Here is a 22,894-nt window from a genome sequence, read left to right on the forward strand (position 1 = left end):
AGTACTCCACTCCCTCATTCTTCTCCACCAGCTCCCCAAGAGTGGACCATGCAAATCAAATCCTCCAGAACAAACAAAAGAGTAGAGAAATATATGAGTAGGAGATACAAACTTTGACCAATTAATAAGGTTGTATTGCCTATAGAAAATTGAAAGTCCTTGGCATATCATTCAATGTTATTAATGATGGTACCTTAGACTTTCTCTTTAGTAATGATGGACAACTCTTTGTTTTGTTTTGTTTTGTTTTTTCCTAGCATCTCACTACTCACTTACCCCTTCATGTTCATATAGAGCCCTGATGCCCTGCATTCATAGCCTCAGTAAACTGTTTCAGACATGGTCTCTGATTCAAGCAGAGCAGTCAGAGGACTTCCCTGTGAACTTTCAAACTAGAATCAAGAGAGGATGTCAGTCTCTGTTTAAATGTCTAAACTGTATGCTGTAAAACTGCTGGAGGTTGAATTTCCTGCCATATGAACTGAAAAAGCAAGAATGTTGGTAAGGAGAGAGATGAGAGAGAGAGAGAGAGAGAGAGAGAGAATGGGAGAGAGAGAGAGAGAGAGAGAGAGAATGGGAGAGAGAGAGGTCCAGAGAGAAACAGAGAGGAGAGAGGGGAGAAATCTTTTTCAGGGTCTAAATTTTCTGATAATAGTTGTTTCTAAGACTGGATATATTGCTGTCCTTAGGCTTGCTGAGATACCACAGTTCTTTATGACAAATAATTCTCTTCCTTCTTCTCCACCTCCTCCTTCTTGCTTAAGGTATTTCTACCTGACATTTATGGCAGTTGAAACCAAAATAGCGCTAACTAATATGCCTATTGTTTCTCTCACCACTTAATTCCAAGCAACCCATGCTGTGGGCATATGATGCCATGGTTCTGTAGATCTCTCCAGCTGGATCTATAGCTCTTCCAAGCTGATGTTCCCTCTCAAGCCCCCATCCAGGACTTTGCCCATGATTCTCTGGGGTTCTTTTCCTGAATTCCATGTCCCCTATTCATCTCTTCAATTCTGAAATCCTTTTTTATACCTCTGACTCAAGTTATGTCTCTCCCCACATTCTCACAGTGTCCTGTGTGTACCTGTACCATTATTCTTAAAACGCTGTTATAAATGCTGTGCTGTGCCACTAACTTACATGCTGAGGTCTCTTTAGGACACAGGACTTCACCTGTCTTTCTTTCTCCAGCTTCTAGCAAGCCAGTCATTTGATAAATTACTCTTATCTGACTAGCTCAATCAATCAATCAGTTGATGAAATAAATGCCATATAGCATCCTAAGTGCATTTTAGGGTTTGGCAAATTAGCAACATTTTTTAAATAAATAAATAACAGACAAGACGGTGAGGTTCTTGAAAAACTGGTAAACACAGAGAGTGTGGGTGGTCTTGCAAAATAGTATATCCCTTTTGGAAATCAATATGATAATGTACAGGAAGTGCTAAAAACATGTTCATATCTCTAGTCCAAACATGAAAATGTTTCCTAAGGAAACAATTGTACACAAACAAGAAAATTCATATATATGCTTATGGCAGCAATTTATAATAGTGACAAAGTTAAAAGAGAAAAATTATTACATTAAATTATATTACATTATATCGATAGAATATTAGAGTTATTTAAAACTAATAAGTAAAATCTAGAAATTAGCACAAATGCTCTTTATGTATTAAGTTTTACAAAACAAACTTGAAGAGCAAATTCATGATGGTTTTTAATTTTTCAAGCATAATATTCAAGCCTGGAAAGCAGATGACAGAAATGGAATAGTTGTGTCAAATGATGGGATTACTAGTGTTGTATTCTCTTTCTCAACATTTTATCTAAATTAAAAATATATAACTGCAATAATATTTATTAAACAGAGGAAAATTTACTACTGCCCTCCATATTATGAGTTCTTCCTAGTAATTCCTGCAAGACATTCTTCTGGATGAGGTATGGATACACCTGCCTAAAATTTCCTGACACATGGCATTTAATACATTCAACTGAGAACCATTATATCAACATAGTCACAGTCAGCAAATTTGCATAATAATTTATGGACATTTGCCCTAACAATTGTGTGGAGATATGGAGCAGCTGTTCACCAGCTCAGCTTTGGCTCTGCTAACAAGAGGCAGACAACAGTGGTTAATGAAAAACAATTGCTAACAGATAATTCCAATTTAGCCTTGAATTGCATTTTGGTGTTGCCAGTACATGGTGACTTAAATACAGATCTAGAGCTCATACCTGCTTCACCCCCTTCCTCTCTTCAGATTCCATCCTCCTGGGCTGGCCATTGTGGGGAGATAGTTCCAGAGGCACTCTGGGAGCATGTTGCATGGGAGGGGCCTGGATCCTGCTCTGGCTGGCAATAATACGATATGAACCCTATGACAGAGATAGTGTAGTTTGTAAGGAGCTGGGGATAGAGAACCACGCTCAGATTAGGGCTGTGACAACTCGCTCCCTGATTGTCTCTCCTTCACTGCGCCACCACCCTAAAACACTAGGACCCTTATTATAGGTTCTCTAGAAAGTGAATGTCACCCCGGAACAGATGTAGAAAGCCAACCAAACCTAGAGAGTGAGTTAAATGCTCAGGATCCATTTCCATCCTTAGCTCTGTTATCTTTGTTGAATGATTCATCCTCTTTAAGCCTCAGTTTCCCCATCTATAAGAGGAAGAGTTTGAAAGAACATCTGAGGCCCCTCGGAGCCTTGTGATTCTCTAAGTTAAAGTGGGGATTGGAATTATTTTAGACAGATTGTCTTTAAGTAAGCCCAAGTGCATTTGGGATATATTTGTAATTGCTGAAGCCCTCAGTCATTGCTTCTGAGTATAACTTCTGAGTTTTAGAGCAAATTTGGAATGACGATGGGACTCAAATTAGAAATTGGGTAATTGGTGAACTGTGCAGTGGAATATTTTTAATATATTGCAAGTTTCAGTTCATATACCACAACTTAATTGAATTTGCCCTAAAGCCCTTCAATTAAAAAAAGTGCAGAAACTAGCATTTTCAAGATAAGTGCAGGACCTTAACCAAACTCCAAGAAAACAAAATGGTAAGTTTTTGAAAGGTTAATAACATTTTTCTAATCAAAGCAATAATGGAGATGGAGAGACTATTTTCTTTTTTATGGTGTACAAGAGAGATGGATAGTTCCATCTCTGGAGTGACCTGAAATTCTTAGGAATTCAGTTGAGAAACAACATCTTTGTAACAGTCTAGAGTAGGATCGCCTTTGGCAGAGTGTGTGGGTCAGTCTACTACTCTGGTGAGGTGGGTTAGCACAGCTTGCAAGGCCCTACATAACCTGGCCCCCTCCTCCTTGCCAGCCCCATCTTCTGCTTCTCTGGGTTTCCTGTCCTTTTTCTATCACAGTGTTCCTGAATTTCCTACCTCTTTTTTTTTTTAATTTAATGTTTATTTATTTTTGAGAAAGAGAGAAAGACAGAGTATGAGCAGGGGAGAGGCAGAGAGAGAGGAGACACAGAATCTAAAACGGGCTCCAGGCTCTGAGCTGTCAGCATAGAGTCCAATGCGGGGCTCGAACCCACAAACTGCGAGATCATGACCTGAGCTGAAGTTGGATGCCCAACCAACTGAGCCACCCAAACACCCCTGAATTCCCTACCTTTTTATATCCTGTTCCCTTGGCCTGGATTTTGTTCCTTCCTTCCCCAACTTTCCTGCCTGAAAAACTTCCTTCTTCCTAATCCTTTGAGAGCCAGGTCACCTGACTTTGAAGTCAGTTAAATCCAAGTAAACCTCTTGACTCTACTGCATATTATTTGTATAACTTGGATCCAGGCTTTTATGCAAGATTCTATCTAGTGAAAGAAAAGAAAATAGGTCAGCTCTGAGTTGGTTTCTCAAAGGTGTGTAAGAGTTTGCCACTTGGACAGCAAGGTAAATGGCATTCTAAGAAAAGGCAATGGCATGTACAAGACATAGAAGTAGAAAGAATGGAACATTTAAACATAATACAACATAACTGGAATAAGGGATCGAGGAGGAAGAAAGAATTTGGAGATGGGGTGGGAAAGGAGGCAGATAATGAGGGACCTTTTGTGACATACTAAGAAGTTTCAAATATCTTTAAAGAAATGGAAAGACTTTGAAGCATTCCATTCTATGGAATGGATTCCTTGATTTCTTCTACTAGCTCTGTAATAGTCTGACATGTTTTCAGGATTTCACACTATTAATGTGGCATGGCATGAATTCTGCTGTTTCTCTCTGGGGGCAAATGTTTATGTTGAGGTAACTCTTCATCTTGGCTTGTTTGAAACAATCTTGGTCTCACCTGTTGTCCTGGCTTAATTATTAATAGTGTTGCCCTTTTATTCTCAAAAGTGTCCCAGGTTAGACACTCAATATTATTCTCATCACCTCAAGAGGTTATGTGTGAAGAAATCCAAAATTATTTCTGAAAGGTTAATGGATTAGTTTTGAAAAGAAAGCCAGAAATCATTCTTAAGAGGAGTTAGAAGACCTCCAACCACTGAAGATCTCAGGAAGAGGTAGGTAGCATGAGAGTTCAGGGTGATTACAGCCAAGCTCACAGTACCCAGGTGCTGGTTCTATGCCTGTTTTCTGTGTGTCCTTAGACTAAGTACCTACCCTCTCTGTGCTCCAGTTTCTCACCTGTAGAATGAGGAAGAATTAATACTGCCTACCCTTGTGAGATTCAAGGGAGTTAAAATAGGTCAAGGCTTTGCAAAGGCTGACACTGAGCAAGAACTGGATAGATGTCAGTCTTTATTACTGGATTGGTAGTTGAGTGTGACTTACCTGTGGATGAGATCCAATACATTGTGATTCTGCTTATTCTCTCTGAATAGCCCATACTTTTCTGTGCCCTACACAGATCCAGGAGGTCCCATGTTTCAAAAAATATCAGCACCCTCATTACTTATTTATGTGAAGTTTTTCAATTGAGCAAATAAACAAAGACAAAGTTCTCTTAAAAAAAAAAAAAAAAACTTCATTAGGGACAATGCAGGTATAGCACTTGATCACACTCCTGAACCTGTTTCTTAATATAGCTGTCCTCCCACTAGAAGGAGCTTTCTATGAGCACAAGGGTGTTTGACCCAGTTGCATGTCTTTGCACTTGGCCTTGTACCTGGTTCACAACAAGAACACAGTACTTTTTTTTTTTTTCTTAGAAATGTTGGGATAATTTCCCAACCTAAGCAAAGCTATTCTCCAAAACACAGCTGTGTGACCATCATTAAATGACTTTATGTTACAAGTTTATGAGATTTCTCCCACTGCAGTCAAGTACACAGTGCCCTCTAAGAGCTGGCATGCTTTAGTTGGGCGATATAGAATAAGCAAGGTTAGCAGTTTATGTAGGAAACTTCCAGCGCCCAGCCTTTAGTAAAGTTAAGGTTTGATTTAAGTTTGTAGAAAGGTAGGAAATTGCCGCAATATATTCCGTGGATAAGGAGAAGTTATTTTTATTCTTTTCTAATTTTTGTTTATTTATTTTGAGAGAGAGACAGAGAGTGAGCAGGGTAGGAGCACAGAGATAGGGAAACACAGAGAGAGAGAGAGAGAGGGAGAGAGAGAGGGTGAGAGAGAGAGAGAGAGAGAGAGAGAATCCCTAGTGGGCCCCACACTGTCAGCATAGAGCTGGACGTGGGGCTCGAATCCATGAACCATGAGATCATGGCCTGAGCCAAAATCAAGCCAGACACTTAAACGACTGAGCTACCCGGGTGCCCCAGGAGAAGATATTTTTAAAAATGACATGAACTTTGGGGTACCTGGGTGGCTCAGTCAGTTAAGCATCTGACTTCAGCTCAGGGCATGATCTCACTGTTCATGGTTCAAGCCCCACTTTGGGTCCTGTGCTGACGGCTCAGAGCCTGGAGCCTGCTTTGGATTCTGGGTCTCCCTCTCTCTGCCCCTCCTTCGCTCATGTTCTGTCTCTCTCTCAAAAATAAATAATATTTTTTTTTTTAATTAAAAACAAACCAGAAGTTGGATAGACCTGGGCCTGAATTTCCACATAACAATAATTAGCTGGAGCAAAAATAGTGACTTTCCACTTCAGACATGGAATATTTGTCATAGTCATCACCATTTTATATTGTCTTATTTGGCTAGTTTCACTCATTTACATTACTTTTAATTGTAGACGTTCCAGTTTTCAACCCTGAACCTAAAGTTTTCTGGACAGGGATGGCCATTTATCATGAAAAATTAGGCTCTTGCACTCCAAAGGTACTTTTTTTTTTCCCAAAGTTACTTTAAAAACGATCTAGGGGTGCCTGGGTGGCTCAGTCCGTTAAGCATCCAACTTTTGCTCATGTCATGAGCTCACCACTTGTGAGTTTGAGCCCCACCTCGGGTTCTGTGCTGACAGCTCAGAGCCTGGAGCATGCTTTGGATTCTGGGTCTCCTTCTCTCTCTCTCTGCCCCTCCCCTGCTCATGCTCTGTCTCTCTCTGTCTCTCAGAAATAAATAAACAGTAAAAAATTTCTAAAAAATGATCTGATCCAGTCCCTGTGGCCCCACCTCTATCCCCCAAACTTGTTCATTCAATACTTGTTTGGTTTGGCTTTTCAAAAGTGGAATAGCTTTCTGATGTTATTAATATTGTCATATATTTTCTTGGTTAAAAAAAACACACATAGAGAAAGGAATTAAAAAACAAAACACAAACATGTTATCTATCACCTGACATAGAGATGCATTAGAAATTTCGATACATATCTGTGGCCCGTACTGCAGATGGCTCCCTAAGCTCTATTCAAATTCCTGTAGGTAGTTTTACTTCATTTTAGAAGATGGAAATGTAAGTTGCATATTTCTCAGACTCCCTTAAACCTCAGGTTTCCCATGCAATCCACCTGCCCCCAAGCCAAAGCAGAGTGCGAGGTCTGGAAGGTGGAAATGAGATCAAGCTGGAGTTTCTGATGCATCTGCAGTTTCTCCCAACAACAGCATAAGTAAAGGCATTCAGTAAAGGCAATGGCACAGGGCCCGTGTTGCGTTCAGTCCATGCGGGGCACAGAGCACCCGTGTTGTAGGCATGATAGCAGCCGTAGTAGTGGGTTTTGAGCCAGCAAGACCTCTGATTGTGACACTTCCTGGAGAGCCGGTTCTACAGTGGAGTTTGGAGAGTCATTACTAGAGCTCACAACCCTTTGCAATGACTTTGTAAGTGCTTATTTCCCTGTGTTAAATTCCTCTGAGCCTAAATGGCTAGAGTGGATTCTATTATGTGCAACCGAACCCTGACTAACAGTGTATTCTTCCAGCTTTCCTTATACGTGTTTTCAAAAAGCAGGCTCCCTTTCATATAGTAAATAATGTAGGCATTCTTTTTAAATTAAACTTCCTTTGTGATCATGTTTGTTTCACATTCACTTGTAATAACTAATACAGAGTGACTCCATGTACCTTTCGCAGGCTTCCCCATGGTAACATCTTGGAAAACTGTAGTACAACATCACAATCAGAGTATTGACATTGATGCAATCTACTGATTTTATCCAGATGTTCACTGTTTTACTTGTGGTCCTGTGTGTGTGTGTGTGTGTGTGTGTGTGTGTGTGTGCGTGCGTGTATGTCTAGGTAAACGCAGCGTGTAGCTACATGCACAGGTTCATGTACCCATCACTACAAAGTACAAAACAGTTGCAACACAAGAATCCCTCATGTTGCCTTTTTATAACCACACCCACGTCCCTCACCTCTTCTCCAATCTCTGACTCTGTCAATCTGTAACATGTTCTCCACTTCAGTGGCTTTGTCATTTCAACAATGCTTAATGAATAGAACCACACAGTATATATTCGCTCAACCTAAAATGCTACCAAGTTGTTGCCTATATCAAGTACCTCCTTCCTTTTTAGTGCTAAGTGGTAGTTCATGGTACCAATGTCCACAGTTTGACCATTCACCCACTGAAGACATGGGTTTTTCCTGTGTTTGGCTATTATGAATAAAGCTTCTGGAATATTCATGTGCAGATTTTTGTGTAAATAGAAGTTTTAATTTTCCTGGGATAAATGCCTTAGAGTCTAATTACTGGTTCATATGGTAATTGCATATTTAGTTTTGTATGGAACTGCCAAACTGTTTTCCAGAGTAGCTGTAGCAGTTTACTTTCCTGCCAGCAGTGTGAGTGATCCAATTTCTCTATACATTTGTCAGCATTTGGTATTATCATTTAAAAAAAATTTAGCCCTTCTGGTGCATAGATAGTTATACCTTTTTGTGGAGTAGGCATGATTTTATGTCAATTTATATAGCACCATATTGTAATTTCAGTGGTTGTATATAATTTTTATACCATTGTATTCAGAATTGCTATCCCACGGTATTGCCTTTCATTTCCATAGCATTTTCACATATTTTATCATATTCAATGTTGACTGCTTTATGGCTTCTTATTATCATCATTCCCTTTTATGTGATGAGATGAAAGCCACAAAAATAAATAAATTCTGCAAGGTCAGAGGAAAGAAACTCTGTTTATTGAGCAACTACAGTGCACAAAGCACATGGTATCATCTCCTTCAATTATGCCAATATTTCTGAAAGTATACGCTATTATTCCTGTTTGAAAGGGGTAAGGAAACAGGTGCTTGGAGCTACCAATACGTGATTGAGCTCAAATTGTTATATGTTTTCTTTGTCAAAAAAGCCCAAATATATATAGACATAGAGACAGAGGGTAAAGAAAAGAAATCCACACATTACCACACGCTACAGGGAGACCCACTAGAGACGTGTGTCTGCATGTCTGTGGCAGGCCGCGCACAGTGGCTCTCCAATCTCCCTCCAAACTGCATGGCGGTCCCCACTCCTCTGTAGCGCTCAGCAGTCGCTGAAGGAACTGGTACCGCACCCCGGGTTTCTGATGTGTGTTTGCCCTGCTTTCCTTTGCAACATAGTCACCTTTCCTTCTTTCTTAAAAATGTTTTTAGGTTGATTTATTTATTTTGAGAGAGAAAGAGAGAGTACAAGTGGAGGAGGGACAGAGAGAAGGAGAAACAGAATCCCAAGCAGGCTCAGCCATCAGTGCAGAGCCCGATGCCGGGCTTGAACTCAGGAACTGGGAGATCATGACCTGGGCCAGGATCAAGAGTCAGGCGCTTAACCCACTGCGCCATTCAGGAGCCCTTCCTTCTAATTTGAGAAGATAAAAAAACAAAACAAAACAAAACAAAACAAACAAACAAAAAACATATGGAATGGAAGTCTTAGGGGATGTTCTAACTTTGTATTTCTACTGAGTAAAATGTTTTCTCCATAATGTGCCACATTTTCCACCTCCCTTTCCTGAGTCTGCCCCTGAGATAATATCGTGGGCAAACTCGCTGTCTCCTAGCTCAGCACCTCACACACGGCTGAGTGTACATCCTGGGGAGGCTTGTGTGATTCCAGAAATCTGCACGTCGTCACTTCACACAGTTGTGAGTTCTGGGAGGTGGGCTGGTGGGAGGAGACAGAACAGAACAGATTGCAGAGGATCACAGGTTCAAGAATTAACCAACCTTGGGCAAGTCAGATCACCACATTCTTAAAATGTAGCATTGGGCTGGGCACCTGGGTGGCTTAGTCTGTTAAGCGTCTGACCTGGGCTCAGGTCATAATCTCATGGTTCATGAGTTCGAGTTCCACACTGGGGCTTGCACTGGCAATGAGGAACCTGCTTGGGATTCTCTCTCCCCCTCTCCCCCACCCCACTTATACTCTCTCTCTCTAAATAAAAAATAAAGTTAAAAAAAAGAATTCCATAATTTGGCTATTGTTGATAGCACTGCTATAAACGTTGGGGTGAATGTGCCCCCTTCAAATCAGCATTTTTGTATCCTTTGGATAAATTCCTAGTAGTGCAATTACTGGGTTGTAGGGTAGTTCTATTTTTAATTTTTTGTGGAATCTCCATACTGTTTTCCAGAGTGGCTGCCTGCACCAGTTTGCATTTCTACCAACAGTGCAAAAGTGTTTCCCTCTCTCCACATCCTTGCCAGCATCTGTTATTTACTGAGTTATTAGCTTTCGCCCTTATGACAGGTGTGAGGTGGTTTCTCATCGTGGTTTTGATTTGTATTTCCCTGATGATGAGTGATGTTGATCATCTTTTCACATGTTAGCCATCTGGATGTCTTCTTTGTAAAAGTCTCTATTCATGCCTTCTGCTCATTTCTTCACTGGATTATTTTTTTTAGAGCCCAAATGTCCATCAGCTGATGAATGGATAAAGAAGATGTGGTGTATATACACAGTGGAATACTAGTTGGTGATGAAAAAGAGTTAAATCTTGACATTGTAACAACATGGATGGAACTCGAGGGCATTATGCTAAGCAAAATAAGTCAATCAGAAGGACAGATATCATATGATTTCACTCGTATGTGGAATTTGAGAAACTCAATAGATGAACACAGGGGAAGGGAAGGAAAAATAAGAAAAAAGAGAGATGGAGGCAAACCATAAAAGACTTAAATACAGAGAACAAACTGAGGGTTGCTGGAGGGGAGGTGGATGGAGGGAGGGCTAACTGGGTGACGGGCACTTGCAGAGATGAGCACTGGGTGTCATATGTAAGAGATGAACCACTGGGTTCCACTCCTGAAGCCAAGACTACACTGTATATTAAGTAACTTGAAAATAAATAAAAAGAAAGAAATAAAATAAAATAAATTAAAAAAGAAAAAAAAAAGAATTAAAATAAAAAGAAAGCAGTAAAATTGCAAGCCTGAATTTCAATTCTGATTACTGGAAGTGATTTCCCCTGAGATCCCTGGGATGATACTGGATGCTTGTTCCTATTAGTCACTTACGTGGCCATGAGACATGGCCTGGGTAGGAATACAGGCACAAAACAGTGCCCAGATCTCTGTAGTAGATCTGTCTGTCCACCATAATCCTTCCTGGTTTTCCAGTACTTTCTTTCATCAGGATACAGGGGATCACCGAAGTGTTTAGTCACCAGCCTTCTCTGTGCCATGCTACCACAATGATTAATAAATTATTGTGAGAGCCATGACTACTTCCGCCGATGTGGGATCTTCCAGAGCCAGTTCCTATCCAACTGTTGTCACGTGCCTGTAATTAGCCACCAGCATCGCTGAATGGTAACCCTTAATTGAAAGCACATAGTGGAAAAATAAAATCAAGCCCTCTCTGGCCTCCACTCCTCCTACTGCTAAAGCCAGGAGGGACTTGGAGATCATTCATGCTAATACATTCATCTTAGAGACAAGTAAATGGAGGTTCAGAGGCTGATGGCTGGCTGGCAAGAAGGCCAGGCTGGAGCTCAGGTTTCTCAGCTGCACTGTTTTTCAGAACCTCACTGCATTTGATCACGTGGCAGCTGCTAATACCAAGCCTGCTATAAAGAAACAGAGTCTGTTTCAGTTTTGTTTTGTTTTTGGCGGTGTGATGGTGAGAGTTTGAGGGCAATGCACCTGGGGGGGGGGGGGGACTACCTATCAACTACTCCTCTGCTCCTGAGGAATCAGATCCTAAATATTGGCAAATTACAGCATAGCAAAACTATACAGATGTCTGTGATCTCCCAAGTTCTAGAAACAATATTTTAAAAATATGGATCAATATAATGATTCTACCACCTTGGGACTCCTTCTATTTGGTGTGGAAGGTCAAGATAAGCATCAGGAAAAAATACACTGGAAAAGTATCATAGGTTGCATACAAGGAAGGCAATTCTGCCAGACACAACACCTCAAGTGGCTTGTAATCTTGTTAAGACTATTGCTTCTAACACATGGGACAAAATAGAAAACAATTTACAACAGGCTAGGGTTGGGTGGTATGATGATGCAGGTAAAACACTAGAAACTCTGCAAAAGTGGGAAATATGATTGTTGCTCACAATTTTATTTCTAGTGCCCCTTCTACCCCACCAACTCCTGGCATCTGGTAAGCCCTTGTTAAACACACTATGCCATCTTGTCTAAGGTAGCACTGTTGTAAGGAACACCATTCTATTTTGATAATGTTTTATACTCTTAAGAAACATAAGCAGTGCCAATTAAATACATCATACCAGTTTTAGAAATGTTAAAATTTAAACAAAAAAAATGTATCTTAAAATTAATGAAAGACAGTATTTATGCATGAATAATGAATGACTGACTCAAGTCAGAATCCTGGGGCAGCTACCCACTGTGTGTGGGATTCTGAGCAAATAAGTTTCATTATCTTGACATTAGAAAAAATAATAATAATAATAAATCTTACCTCAAAGGTTTTTCATAATGACTAGAATGTATAACTTATGACAAGCACTTTGTAAACTCAGAGTTTTAATAGAAAATATTAATTAGCTAAATTCCCAAATTAACCCATATGCAATATTTGCAATGGTTTGGAAGGAAAGTGTTTTGTGTGACCTACAGTGTCAAGAACTACGCTTACTGGAAAGCACAGAACAGTCACTGTCCCAGGAGGATGGAGACAATTTGGACTAGCAGACCATGTTCCATGGGCTCTGAATTGTTGGGAAGTGTAAGTCTTTGTTGAAAGCAGATAGAGAGACACTGGCATTAGGCCCAGACGCAGAATCAAGGGCAGAAAGAAAGGCAATTGCCCCAGATGTCTGTCTATAAAAAACAAAACTCAAATAAATGTGGCATCATTTTACTAATTTCCAGGCAGAACTTCTCATGTAACTGGTCAACCACAAATTGCTTCTAAACCAGTAGAAATAGACAAGTCTGGAGCAGACTACCATTTTTTTTAAAGTATAGTTGACACAAAATGTTACATTATTTTCAGGTGTACAACATAGTGATTCAACTTCTCTGTACCTTATGTTGTGCTTACCACAAGTGTAGCTGCCATCTGTCACCATGCAAGGCTATTACAGTATCATTGACTGTATTCCCTATATTCTACCTTTCATCTCAGTGACTTATTCCATACCTGGAAGCCTGTATCTCCCACACCCCTTCTTCACCTATTCTGCCTATCCCCCTACTCTCCTTCCTTCTGGCACCCATCAGTTTATTCTCTATATTTGTAGGTTTCTGATTCTGGGGGTTTTTTTGTTCTTTTATTCATTTGTTTTGTTTTTAAATTCCACATATAAATGAAGTCATATGGTATTTGTTTTTCTCTTATCTGGAGCAGACATTTAAAATATTCCTCTGTAGTGCTGCTTATGTCTGTTGAGATTTTTGTATCTTTCATGTTGGCAATCCTAGTTGACTGAAGTTCTGAATAAAACAATGCAGGATGTAACATGGCTTGCCAAAATTTAATGATTCTTTTAATTATGCACATTGTAAACTATTAATGTGTCCCAGGGAGTTGTCTGCTCCTGAAAATAATGAAAGTAAACTGGAGAATAAAGAATTAATGGAAAATAGAAAGCACATTACAAAGTTCGCTTCTTGGTTTTTCCATGCATATTGACTCTGCTTTAGCAAATACAAGTAAATTTAATAAGTGGAAGAGTTTCCTTAAAAATTGGATATCAAATTCTGTCAAAATAGCTAGTAACAGAAATCCCTTTGTTCCTCCCTCTACTAAATAAACAGTGAACATATATTTAGGAAATATTAGCTTGAAGAGGGTATCGTGTCTAGGATACCCTCTTGTGTTTATCTGGTGTGAACTGAGCCTTAATTTTTCTAATATGATGTTTGGAGGAATGTTCTTTCTGTTCAATCTACACAGGAGAAAGGTTGAATGTAGATTCAAAATGTACATTTGAATGTACATTCAAAAATGTAGACTTCTCCCAAGCCACTTGTCTTTTTCTAGCAATTATCCCTTCAGGAAGCATTTTGGTTTTGTGTGAAACAGTGATTTTGGCCAAGGATAATTCAGGAAAAAAATGGAACCTACCATTTAATGAGTAAGCACTGAGTGCACAAATATGGTGTCACCACTTGTACCCACCTGGTATTTGAGACCAGGGGTTCAATAACAACAATCTCTGTCATGGAATTCCCACCAGAAGAATCATGGGAGGTTCATAACCCAGTGAATTCTCCATTCTCAAGGAACAACCCAGAATAGGTTTACTCATTCAATTGGCTACTGAAATTCTCTGAAGCTGCCAATTTCTACTTCCTCTGCCATTGTCTTTGTCCACTGTTGGCCATTTTCTTGGCTGCAGGACAAGCACACCCACCGCACTGCTGGTGTCCCACATCCAAACATGGTCCTTGAAGCGCACCCCTCCACCATCGTTCTGACCACCTGATACTATTAAGAATTAGAGACCTTTGTGTACCTCTTCATAGGCCTCATCTCTTCTTCCCTCTTTATCACATACGTGTTGCACAAAACATTGGTGACACAAGACTATCTCTTCCCCTTGTTATGGAAGAGTTTCCTGGGTATATAGTTTCCTGGGGCTGTTGTAACAAAGGACCACAAAGTGAGTGGCTTAAAACAACTGCAATTTATTCTCCCTGTTTGGAAGGCAAGAAGTCCAAAATCAAGGTGTGGATAGGACTGTGCTCCTTGCGGAGGCTCCGGAGGAGAATCCTTTCTTATCTCTTTTAGCTTCTTGTGGTTCCAGGTATTCCTTGGCTTGTGGCCACATCACTCCAGTTTCTGCCTGTGTTGTCTTTTCTGTGTTTCTCTTCTAAAGACACTTGCCATTGGAGGTGCCTGGGTGGCTTAGTCGGTTAAGCATACGATTTTTGATCTTGGCTCGGGTCATTATCTCATGGTTCCTGGGATCAAGCCTCAATTCGGGCTCTGCGCTGACAGGGCAGATACTGCTTGGGATTTTTCTTTCCCACTCTCTCCGCTCCTCCCACACACATGCACTCTTGGTCACCCAGGTTCTCTCTCTCTCAAAATAAATAAATAACCCCCCCCCCCCAAAGAAACTTGCCATTGGATTACAGTCCACCCAGATAGTCCAAGATGATCTCATGTCAAGATCTTCAGCTCAATTATATTTGCAAAGACCCTTTTACCAAATTTACCAAATAAAGTCATATTCATAGGTTTCAGGAAATAGAGCATAGACATATCTTTGTGAGGGCAGTGGGAGGGGGCACAATTCAACCCACTGCAATAAGTGAGAAGGTCTTGTTTTCTTAGTTAATGTCTATATTCCCACTGCAGTAACTCTTACTTATCTCACTTTTTAGTTTCTCACATTCTCTTATGGAGAAAATTCAATTAAGGTTGATCAAGTCCTGAATTACAAGATGGTAAAAGTTAAAACAAATTATGCCCTATTTAAAAATATTTTTTTTCCAAACTTGACCTTGTTTTTCAGAAAGGTACTGTTTGCAGGTAGGACAGAATGTTTTATCAGATATCATTTGATAAGTGACCATGACCTGATGGCCAGGGAATATGTGCACTGCATTGAGCATACATACAGTGTGTCTGCTGTCCCTCCCCCTGGAGGAAGAGAAGGAAATTCTGCAGCCATCACCACATCCAGCTTGTCCTACAGGACTGCAGCTGTGTCCTAAGAGGCTGAGGGAGATATTCAGACTTTTGATCTTGGCTATCTTGAGGTTAACTGAAAGATCTCTCTGCTACCTTCATTATTGTCCAAAATATAAGCTTCTCAGGGGATTTACAATTTTTCTTTACACTCATACCCCAAATTTAGCACACCTCCTTTCTCTTGATCCAACTTCCCATTGCTTCCCTGCCTCTAAAACTCATCTCTGCAATCTTCTGGAATGCACGTTCCAAGAAAACAGACTAACCTATATCCTTAATTCTGTTCCCAACGTTCTTAGGTAATGGTCCCTAAACCTGTTGATCATCAGAAATTCCAAAGAATGGTTTAAAATAGATGCCAATTTCCTGTTCTAGGTCTATTGAATTAGAATCTCCTGAGGCCACAGGACAGCTGTGTTTAAAAATTCTCCGTAAGTCTTAGTGAGTATATCTGTTGATTACGGGCCACAGTCAACAGCCACTGGGAATTATCGATACAACGAATGTGAAATAAAAATAAAATAGCTAGAAGGACAAATTTGGACTTGGAAGAATGACAGAAATATGAAATCTAAACTTAAACTTACAATCTTTTAATGGGAGGAACTTCCAGGTCCTATCTGTTTTATATTCTCAGGCATTTTGCTCGAGTGAGAAATTTCTACCCTACTTGCTATTAACTTTTCATGTAAAGAGCAGTTCTGTATTTTTCCAGAGTAGCTTTACAGCGGGTCGTCCCATTAGGGACTTATCCACAACCATATTTTCTTTCTCTGGTAAAGGTAGGAGCAACAAAAGGAAGGCTCCCACATCAGCAACTATTTTGTACAAGCACTCACTCTCACTTACTCAACTTAAACATCTCTTGTTTACCTTGATCCAACCCATCAAAGGATCGATATTCACACACAAGTTCTTCCAAGGTTCCAACATTACCTTCTACACGTTGGACTTAGAAATCTGCTAAGAAATCTGATTCATACTTTGCTTGGTATTAAGCTATTTATTTAGAAGATGGTTTCTTTTGTTTTTTAAAGTTTTGCAGACAAGCCAGTTTCATCTCTGTATCTCTCCCCACCCCCTCCCTCATCTCTCTTTTTCTTTCTTATTTTTGCTCAAGATTCAAAGAATGTTTTTCTTGTATTGCCTTACAGCTAATATACAAAATTATTCCACTTTGGGGATAAAGGGCATATGGGTTAATTTACCACTCATATCTGGAGCTTTTATAATAAAAACAAGATGTAGATAATATAGATCTCCAGGAAATATTTTATATTCAATTGTTCTTCTGGAAAAAGATAAAACCTACTACTAGTGAAAAACACAAAAAGACAACTTTTTGGTTTTCATTTGTCAATTCACTTTCTCCTTGACTTCAATCCTCTCCAAAGATACTACAGATGAAATCCCAGTCTCCATATCCATTGAATACGTCTTACTGAAGGACTTTTGACTTTCAGAACCTATTCAATACCTGCCTGCTCTGAGAATTGTAATCACCAAGTCATCCCATAGCAGCCACTGAGTTTCCACCCTGGATTACTTATTTGTTCACTGTTCATGTTTGCAAAGTTTTTCCACACTCCTAGCAGACAAAGATTATGTATCAGTAAAGATAGTAACAGTACAGTAGAAAGAACTCTGGATTTTAAGTCAAAAGTCTTGATAAAGGAGTAGAAAATTTGTTGTGAATGTTGCTTTCTATGATATTCAAGATTTTCTTCATCTTTTTTCCATGCCAATCAGATGTTGAAAAAAAGAAAAACACAGAAAATAAGGGCTTAGTTAAGGTTTTGAGCAGGAAAATGAGCCAATAAATATTTAAATGGAGATTGGAGAACCAAGCTTATCTTCTAACTGGTTCTATCATTAATGAGTTGCATAAATCTTTAACACATGCTTACTTTATGTTTGCATGTGAGACATAGATTTTAGCTTTTTGAAAATTAATTTTGATGCTTTTGGAAGTCCTCCTGAGATGCCCAGTTGGCTTACTTTCTATAGGTAATTAATGTGGTACCCAAGAGGTGCCCCTGAAAGTCAGTGTAAAGCCTAAACAAGTCTTTTCTTGACTTCTAGGATGAATCCTCACAGGCAATGAAAATTTGCTTTTGCTACCTCTGTTTCTCTCTGTCTCCCTTCTTTCCTTCCTTCCTTTTCTGTGTTTTCTTCTTAACTCTATGGGGTTTGGGTTTTGTTTTGTCTCTGCTTCTGGTTCTTGGCTCAATTAGGTTGTAGTTCTTATTTTCCTATGTTGCCTAAGCTATTGCTCACTGGTGGCAAGGATGACTGGGGGGCTGGTTTTATGACTTGACCATTAGGTACTCTCTATCAGACAGCGATAGGGATCTAGTCTAGATAACAGAGAATTTGATTTCTTAGATTTTATTTGTTTGTGTGTTTGTGCAAGAAAATGTCTTGCTTCTGCTGGAAATGAGAACAGATCTTTGACATTGGGATTAGTGCAATTTTGTTTTCTCTGTTATTCTGTCCTGTGGCTGCAGTTGTGAAGCATAAACTGCAAGGTTTCTGTGTCTGTAATTGAGAAAAGCCTTTTCCTCTCATTGTGTTGTGTTTGTGTGTATTAATCTACAAAATATATTAATAAGTTAAGTTATAAATTCCCTTAAAATAAATGAGCTCTGTTTTCATCGGTTTACAAACGTTAATAAACATTTACTTAAACATAATTTTCTCATAACTTCCCCAAAACAAAGAAACTGAACTTCTAATGCTTCAGATGTGCTAACTTTTACAGGAAAAAAAAAAAAAAAAAAAGACTTCTCATAAAACTGCTAAATCAGAAGCTATGCTTTTATTATGGAAATGAATCCTTGAGCAGATCAGACTGGTGTGATAAATTTGCTTTCAAAATAGTGATATGTATTTCCCTGGCTTTACCAGTGTGGAGTATAATACCAATACACATTTTATTTTATTTTTTAAAGGAAGATGTAGGTTTGTATTTTGTGTTTTTGTTTTTATTTTTTTAGTGAAGACGTTGGTGAATTTAATCTCCTAAACTTATTATGCTGGTTTATTTACCAAAGAAACTTATATTACTCCCATAAATGTTTCACATTATGAAAAGCATCAAATGATGTGTTTAGCTTGAAATTATAACTCTGACAAGTGTTTTTATATCAGTAGTTATTATATTTGGCAGTATGTCAATTTAAGGAAAATTGCTAAATTCCATAGTTAATTTTTTAAACCAATATTGAGTTGATATGATCTTTGAATACTTGGCACATATATACATACATACATATATATATATATATATGTATGTATATATATATGATCTTTGAATACTTGGCTAAACTACCAAGAGAAGATTCTTAGCTTTTTATTTGGATGCATTACAGAGGAGATACTTCCCTGGGCAATGTCAACAAAATTGTTCATTTTTGCCTCTTCGAAAAGATAAAAAATTGTAAAAAATACATGTTTGTTGGGGCACCTGGGTGGCTCAGTCAGTTAAGCGTCCCACTTTGGCTCAGGTCATGATCTCACCGTTGGTGAGTTCAAGCCCCTCATCAGGCTCTGGAGCCTGCTTCAGATTCTGTGTCTCCCTCTCTCTCTCTGCCTCTTCTCCACTTGCGCTCTGTCTCTCTCTCTCAAAAATAAATAAACATCAAAAAATACATATTGGTGGCTGTAAGAGTTATGTTACACATGTAAATGAGCTTTGCAGATCTGTTAAAATGATTGATATAACAGTAGTCACCTACCTCCTAGCTATTTCTGTTAAATAGATGTTGTCTTTGTTTACTTAAGTGAAAAAAGAGGAGAGTTTGGTTTACGATAAAATGAATGGTTGTTCCAAAATGTGAAAGGATAGTGAAGAACAAAATCTGAATTCTTTTGCAGAAGGGAATTTTATTTGTCTTGAATTATAGTATATGCAAATAAGTCTGAAAAGAAGTCATAACATGTATTAACATATTGCCAAAGGTGTCTCAGTTTTAATGAGTTTATTCAAAAGATCTTTTTAAAGAGCTGCCATTCCTTTAGTATCAAATATTATACTGATGTAAAACTGGAATTAGGTTTTTGTCTCTGTTACAATGACATAATTGTCTTGGAATATTGGTCAGTTCTTCCTTACCTTCCTTGATAGATGATAAGAAAACTGGGCTAGTACCTATTCTATGGCTTACAGTCGAGGTTGGCAAACTATGGCCTGTGGTCCAAATCCAACCCACCAACTGTTTTAGTAGATAAAGCTTTTTTGGAATGAAAGCATATCCATTTGTGTACCTATTGTCTATGGTGCTTTTGTGCTACAACAGCTGAGTTGAGTAGTTGTAACAGAGACCTTATGACCCTCAAAGGATAAAACATTTACAATGTGGACCATTATAGAAAGTTTTCTGACTCTGGCTCAAACCTTCCTATCTATATAGGTGGTAAGGAAAGGCTGCTCTCTGGCCAGAAACTGTAGTAAAGGAGAGGGGATTTCGCCCATATTTATACATATTGCAGATGAAACTGGTAGAGATGAAGGTCTTGAGTTTGATTCCATGGTTTCAAATTAGAAGAGAAAATAACAATGAAAAGCATCTGTGAAATACTGCAACAATCCCATTTCTCCAGGCAAAAGTTAATTTTCTGGCCTTACAAGATGCTTAACACCAGGGGACCCTAGATTTGCTGACAGCGTTAAAAAGTGTCTTATATATGTAAATTAACACTTTTTACTGCAATTATGTAAATGAATTAGGCACCAACACAATGAGATCAGCTTTTCCATGGTCGAGAATAATCTTTCGAGATTATTTATGATCAAAAGGGAAACTTTTAAGACAATTATGTAAACTATAAAAATAGACCAAAGGATTATTGAATGTTCTTTTTGAATGTTTTCTGTCAGGCCCACCTGTGGATTCTGATTCTCCAGATCAGGAGTCTGAAAACTTTGCCTACAGGTCAGACACTGCCATCACCTTCTTTGTAGATAAATAAAATTTGATGGGGACAGCCATGTACATTTACTTACACATTTTCTATGGTTGCTGCCATGGGTTGAGATGAATAGTCTCACCAGAGACCATATGGTCCAAAAAGCCCTAAATATTTGTTATCTTGTTTTTCACAGAAAAATTGGTCCAATGTCTCCTCTTGGAATGTTGTTCTTTGTTTGACTTGTTATTTACTATTGATTAAGGTAGTTTTCAACTCTGTAGGATAGATGATAACTTATGAAAAATTATAGCAATGAAAATGATATTTGTCAGATGGAAATGCAACAAAAAACCTTTTTTGCAAATTATTTCTGTATAAAAGGAGGGATAATTCCCAAATTGGAGTTTTATTACACCAAAGGATATTAAATAGTTTTGCATGAAATCTGACCACCTCATCCAAGCATAAACCACTACAAATTCTTCCTTCTCGCCAATTATCTTGAACAGCTTCATTATTTTGTTGGTTTTCTCATTAATCAATCAAATGTATCTGTCAAGTGTTGACTTTAAAATAAAAGGTGATAATGTATATTTTTTACCTTTAGCAGAAACATTGATCAAATCCTTATTATGTAGCTATTATTTCAGCATTATTACTGATCGGAAAAAAATATATGTAAGTTGGAACCACACAAGAGATACAATTTCACAGCCATCATTATTGGCAAACAATAAATTCTGATAATATTGCATTTGGGAGAAATTATGGAAAAAACTATACTTATTTATGGTTTATGAATTTGTACACTAGTAAAATGAATCTAAAGAACAATTTGTACTTATCTAGTAAATAAAAGATTTCAGATAAATTTGATAGAAAGCTTCTTCTCCTATATAAAAACCCTAAAAAAACCTATGTATATGTGCATGAAGACCCATGTGTAAGAGTGTTCTTATCAGAGTTTTTTGTTATATCAAACAGAAAAATCTAGAAATAAAAATGTCTGCTAACAGTAGGAAAAAAACTGTAGTGTATGCATACAACATTAAAATAAATGTATTGTAACTACATTCAACAATACCAAGGAATCCAGAATATAATGTCAAGTTTAAAAAGCAAGTCAAAAAAGAATATATATACCATGTTCGGATTTACATAAAGTTAAAAATTATACAAAACCAGAATAAATTATTTAGAGATATAAACATGTGATAAAATTATAAAGAAAAGCAAAGGAATCTAACACAAAATTCAAGATGATGGATACTTCTTAAGGTGTACAGAAAGGTTTGGAATCCAGGAGAGGCTACAGAGAACTTTATTTATTTATTTATTTATTTATTTTTTAAAAATTTTAAAAATATAATTTATTGTCAATTTGGTTTCCATACAACACCCACTGCTCATCCCAACAAGTGCTTTCCTCCCTGCCCATCACTCACTTTCCCATCTCCCTCACCCCCTATCTACCCTTAGTTTGTTCTTAGTCCTTAAGAGTCTCTTATAGTTTGCCTCCCCCCCTCTATGGAGAACTTTAAACAGTCATGTTTTCTTTCTTAAACTGGGTGGCAAATAATTGAGAGTTTGTATTTGTGGCTATTCTTTAAATCTTACAAATATTCTTTTTTTATATATTCAACATTTAATACAAATAAATCTTGGAAAACATTATTGCAGTGACAACCAAAATGGGCCATAAAAATAAGGAATACGAGGCAGGAAGAGCTTCATATATCAGTCAAGATTTTTTTTAACTGCAATATATAACACTGTGTAAGTTTAAGGTGAATAATGGGTTGATTTGATACATTTATATATTACAATATGATTGCCATTTTAATGTTAGCTAACACCTCTATCAAGTCACATAATTATCATTTCTTTTTTGTGGTGGAAATATTTAAGATCTAGTTTTTAGCAAGTTTGATGTTTACAATACAGTATTATTGTCTATGGTCACAATACCATGCATTAGATCTTTAGGATTTATTTATCCATTAGTTGCAAATTTGTACCTTCAATCAGTCGAGATTCCTTAGGCTGCAAATGAACAATAATAACAAACAAAAAAGAGGCTTAAGCAAATAAGGAATTTATTGACTCAAATAAATTAAAAGTCAAGGGCCTCCACTACAGCTTGATGGGGAGGGCAGGAACGAGGACTGTGGTCAAACTATGTCACCAGATTCTGATTTCTCTGAGCTCTGCTTTCTCTATGTTGGATCCATCATCAGGAGATGGCTTTCCCCTTGGGTTAGCAAGATGGTTGAAGCATCACTATTTCTACATTTTCTGGGTTCAGGCCTTGCAGTTCAGTGGAAAGAAAGAATGCCTCTTATCCAATAGTCCTGGCAAATGTTCTTATGGTATGGCATTGGCTCAGTTTGGATCATGTGACCATCCTTGATCAGCCACCAGTCAGGGGTATACAGTGTTCTGACTGGTTGGATCCCAACCACGTGTCCTTGAGCCATACTTGGAAAGAACTTCAGTAAATCTGCATAACAAGGAGTGGAGAAGAGATGACTGCTAGAAGAAAAGAGAATTTCTTTTTA

Source organism: Panthera onca, chromosome B1, assembly GCF_046562875.1.
Source record: "Panthera onca isolate mPanOnc1 chromosome B1, mPanOnc1 haplotype 2, whole genome shotgun sequence".
NCBI classification, from domain to species: Eukaryota; Metazoa; Chordata; class Mammalia; order Carnivora; family Felidae; genus Panthera; species Panthera onca.